The following is a 5,724-nucleotide window of genomic DNA, read 5'->3' as shown; positions in this document are numbered from 1 at the left end:
TGTTTTCCAAAAAGTTTAAGTTTTTAAAGCATTTTGAATGTGATATTCTGTAAGTCTTTAAAGTGTTTGAAGATTACCTACATAATTGAAATATATCTTTGTATGTCAAAAAACTACAAGTTTGATTTATCATAGATGACTTAATTATTAATCAGTATTTCTTAATTATACATTTCAATGTCAAAGGAGTTGTACAAACATAATACCTTAAGAGTAGAAATACATCTGCAGTATAACAAAATTAAATTGAATTTATGTCAATAAAATAAAATACATAGTAATATAAAATATTTTAAACAAGTTGTTGCTCTTTAACAGTAGATTCAATAATCTATCCTTTTATCCAATCATATCTATATCAAATACCCTTTTCTTCCTTTGAAAGAGATTGCATTTATAATCAACTCCCTTTAAATAAAAACAAACATTTATAAACAATATTTTGGAAATTTGGGCATAGCTTATTCTATATCCTGTTGGTTGATGTTGCTGGCAATCCTACTGGGGGTCTTGTGAAAATTAAGAATTATAGTTATATCTTCGCTGTAGTCTGTGAGGATGGATCATCTTAGCCAGTTTCTTTGAAGCTGATTTTGGATGTTGGATCATCTGGGCCAAGGTGTCATCAGAGACTTTTCCAGGGGTCTCTGACCAAACCATATTAGCCTGGAAGAAATCCACAGGTTCTCATCTTCTATAGAAAAAAGAGCAGAACCTCTTTTCCAGAGCAATGTATACTTAAACATAAATTTGATGTGAAGATACTTTTAAAATATACATATTGGGTTAACTTAGTAGCCTTTATAATCAAATGTCTTTCTGCAATTAAAAAACCTAAAGTCAATAAAATCCAGACACTGTGTGATTTCCATCTTTATGTGGCTTATTTTTATTTACTTTAACTGTCTCTTTAAAGGCTTTATTTTTTAAAACTATCTATTTCTTTATATAACTGCATATACTCCTTTCCTACTCTCTTTCAAGCCTACATACATTTTTACACATACTGTAAACTGTTTAGAGTTTTATTCCATCTGAATTGGTCTCATTGTGAATCTATAATCCTTCTCTGACCAGGAGAGATGCTAAATTGTTAAAGTATGTGGCTAGGACAAAAAGCAGCAACCTTGGCTGCTGACTTTGCCTACCTCAGCTTACCAACATGATGGAGGTATTCAGGAGTGACATGCTTACCCTGCCAATTCTGGGGTCCATGCTGCCACCAGGTTGTGTGCAGCTGGCCTATAAACCTGATTTTATCTGTATGAGTAAAGGCTAAATCCACCATTCAGTGCTCTGCATGGCTTGGAGACACCTCTGTGTACCATGGCAGGAACTGTCATTCTGTAGATCAAGCCCAAAGGCTGCAAACCTGCCATTTTGTAGCTCAAGCCCGCATGCCACAGCTTGCCTGAGAGATAGAACTACAAAGCTATTTTTAGTTTCATTTTAGAATTTTTTAAAGTTTTCTCAGGTTTTGGGTGGAAATTCTTGGTACCACATCTGGGCACCAAATGTAGTTAGAAGGTTTCTCTGGTCCCAGCATGCCACATGGTCCCATGTTTCTCCAGTTCTGCCCAGCCCCAAGGCACCTCAGCCACTTATAAAATAATCATTCAGATGTTTAATATTAATTACCAATTGCATGGCATATGGAAGGCTTCTTGAAGCTAGCTCTTATAACTTAACCTATTTCTATTTATCTATAAGTTGCCATGTGACCACGGTTTACCAGTACCATCATATTTTCTTTTTCCTAATGGCAGCTGGCATTCACCCAGACTCTACCTTTCTCTTTCTTGTCTCTCTCCTTGGATTTCGCACCCGAGTTTAAGTGGCCTTGCCATAGGCCAAAGCAGCTTATTTATTAAACAATGGGAACAACATATATTCACAGCATACAAAAAGATATATCAAAACAATTACTCACATCTGATCCCATATGGGTCTGCCAGGCCCTCTAGTACAAGATAAAGATGAGATTGATAAACTATTGATAGGAAAAGTGCTAGAGAAATCAGAATTTAAAAAATACCATCTTAATAGTAAGGGTTTTAAAAAGGATTTTTCCATAGCCTGGCAACAAACTAATGAAATTATAAGAAAATATCCTACTTATTCTTTTTACAATTAAACTCCACTACAAGCAGAATGTAACCCAAAGGATACTCAGAGGAATGAAATATGGCAAGTGGATGTGTTTCATTTTATAGAATTTGGAAAATGAAATATGTATACCTCACCATTGATATCTATTCAGGACTTCAATGGGCAACTGCTCTGATTTCATGGAAAACTGATTCTGTAATCACACATTTGCTAGAAGTTATGGCCATCATGTGTACACCTGAACAAATTAAAAGTGACAATGCTCCAGCATATGTCTCTGGCAAAATGAAACAGTTTTTTGCTCATTACAATATAAAGCATATTACAGGTATACCATACAATCCTACAAGCCAAGCAATCATAGAAAGATCAGATTGAATTCTAAAAGATATGCTAAATAAACAGAAAGGGTTAACAAAAAACCCGAGAAATAGATTACATATGCTCTATTAACTATGAATTTCCTCAATGCTAATGAGAAAGGAACAATGGCTGTGGAGAGACATTGAAAAACAGAAAAAAACTACAGAATTAAATCAGCCGATGTACTGATATGCTGACATCAAAATAGAAACCAGGGTACGTATTATGTTGGGGATGAGGTTTTGCTTTTGTTTCTACAGAAGAAAAGTTATGGATACCACTAAAGTTGATAAAGGTACAATTTGAACAGGAGATACCTCTTAATTAGAAGAGGGGTTAGTTCATGAATCATCATGACCATTCAATTTAAACTAACTTATACCACTAACATATGCTTTTCATTTAATCAGCTATAACTTGCCCAAAGGGAACCTCCACAAAGTTAAGGTTGGGGAAGGGATTTGTTTTTGTCTTTCAGGAGAATGAATGCTAAAGAATCAGAAGAACATGGACAAATGAGACATCTGAAGAAAAAGGACAAATCTTCCAGAAAAAAAAAAATGTCCCAAGAAAAAGAGTAAATTGGCCTATTGGTATATCACATATCTAACAGGAAACAATTTCATAAGTCTTCCTAAATGTTTCTTTCTGCTGTCTCTACAAACACATAATGTAAATGGTCTTCATGTAGTCTCAGTTCAATTAAAAATTAAAGCTGGCTTTGGAGTTGGAGCATGACTCTCTCCTCTAAACTCAAGCATTCTTGTTAGAAGAAAATGCAAAATCTCTCTATCATGTCAGAAGTGTCACCTGATATATAGGACAGAAGAGAAACCAAAATTAATGGACTATTCTATTGCCACTATTCTCATAATACTTTGGATTTATTCTGACTCTTTAAAACTTTTCTTAAGGTATGAACTTTATATCAAAATTATATATATAAACTTTTGTCTTGACATTAATGGTCATATAGAGTACTAACTAATTCTAGAAAAAAAGGCTTCATCTAACTTCCTGTACATTATTTCTGCTTTAAGTCTATATCAGTTTTCTGCAGGGAGCCACAACCAAGCTGAACAGTGACTTTGAAGTCTCCAAAAATATGATTGGGCTCCACAAAGACAATTCCATCAGAACACTGATAATACCACTAAGCTGACAAACACCACCCAAAGTTCAGCTTTGGACTGCAAACTACTCAGGACAATTTTGAGATGGCTAGCTGAGATTATCCAGGCTCACAGACTACTTGAGAAAGAACCTGAGAGAAGCCCTGCATTTTCCCATTATGCAGAGACTGGACAACAAATGATACAGTTGCCTCTCCCAGGACTTGACAATTAACCTAAATTTTTTTCAGGATTTTCTAAATATGCCTTCACTGACAATCAACAGGAAGTAATTTTAGGAACACAATGCCCACATTGCCAAGAAGTGGGGAGGGTTGTTTTTGATCATTCAATGGATTATGTATAATTGTCATTGTTTCGGGTGTTTGATTACAAAGGAGATTAGATTCAGGTTTCTTAGTTTGAAAATGAAAAAAGATGATACAGATAAGAGGTATATTATTGAATCTTCTCTTAAAAGAAAAATAGGAGAATATGGATATGATAAGATAAAAAGGTAGATTATTGAATCTACATTTAAAACGCAACTACTAATTTTAAATATTTACATGGGATAGAATTTTTGTATGTTGTATACAAATTATGTATATTGACACAAATTTGAGATTGATTTTAATACTTCTCTGGATTTTAGTATGTGTTTCTTGCTTGATATTGTTTTCATTGGTTGTAGTTACATCTTATCTAGGTCATTATCCCTCATTATTTCTGGACAATATTTGATAACCATTCCTTTGTATATAGTCTTGTATTAGTTTAGAACCTTCTTATTTAGACAAAAAGGGGGAGATGTAGTGGGTAGCCATTCCAGCTTGGATCTGGAAGTTCCAACCCCCATTGAGACTCTGGCAACTGTCACGCCTATGAGGTGGGGCAAGGGAGGCGCCTGGAGACCCGAGAGCTGGATGGGCCAGCGCTCTCTCTGTGCGCTCTCTCTGTGCGCTCTCTCTGTGCCGGGACACTGAATTGTGCAGAGCTCCGGAGAACACTGCTGGACTGCGATACACCTTCCCCAGACCCTGCGACCTACCTTTCACTTAATTTGTGAGTTACGCCATTAAATAAATATCCTTTTAACTACGTGGAGTGGCCAAAATAATTTCTCCAATATAGCTCAGTCGGTAGAGCATGAGACTCTTAATCTCAGGGTCGTGGGTTCGTGTCCCACGTTAGGCGCCAGATAGTGGAGAAATATAGCTCAGTCGGTAGAGCATGAGATTCTTAATCTCAGGGTCGTGGGTTCGTGTCCCACGTTAGGCGCCAGATATTGGAGAAATATAGCTCAGTCGGTAGAGCATGAGATTCTTAATCTCAGGGTCGTGGGTTCGTGTCCCACGTTAGGCGCCAGATATTGGAGAAATTATTTTTGGCCACTCCACATAGTTAAAAGGATATTTATTTAATGGCATAACTCACAAATTAAGTGAAAGGTAGGTCGCAGGGTCTGGGGAAGGTGTATCGCAGTCCAGCGGTGTTCTCCGGGACTCTGCACAGTTCAGTGTCCCGGCACAGAGAGAGCGCACAGAGAGAGCGCTGGCCCATCTAGCTCTCGGGTCTCCAGGCGCCTCCCCTCGCCCCGCCTCGTAGGTGTGACAGTTGCCAGAGTCTCAATGGGGGTTGGAACTTCCAGATCCAAGCTGGAATGGCTACCCACTACAGTAGATTATTGAATCTACATTTAAAAAGCAACTACTAATTTTAAATATTTACATGGGATAGAATTTTTGTATGTTGTATACAAATTATGTATATTGACACAAATTTGAGATTGATTTTGTTAGAAAATACTGTACTTATATTTCTAATCTTGCTCAAGGTATTGTACCTATACAGTTCATTTAACAATGTAATGCAATTTTCTAGTCCTTGAAAGTTATTACCAACTATTTAGGATAATTAAGAAATGCAGGTTAATAATTAATCATTACAATCGAGCTTGTAGTTATATTAGTAATACAAGAAAAGACTACTGGAATTGCAGGGCATTTAGAAAGCTATGTAGAAACATTGCAGTTAACACTCCCAGAATTCTACAGGGTGATCCTAGTGAAGACTCCTAGTAATGGAGGACACAAAACCTGATCCGGCCATCTTCAGTAACTAGGCAACTTCTAGTGGT

Source organism: Peromyscus maniculatus, chromosome 7, assembly GCF_049852395.1.
Source record: "Peromyscus maniculatus bairdii isolate BWxNUB_F1_BW_parent chromosome 7, HU_Pman_BW_mat_3.1, whole genome shotgun sequence".
Classification (NCBI taxonomy): Eukaryota; Metazoa; Chordata; class Mammalia; order Rodentia; family Cricetidae; genus Peromyscus; species Peromyscus maniculatus.
Note: the sequence above shows the minus strand (reverse complement) of the source record.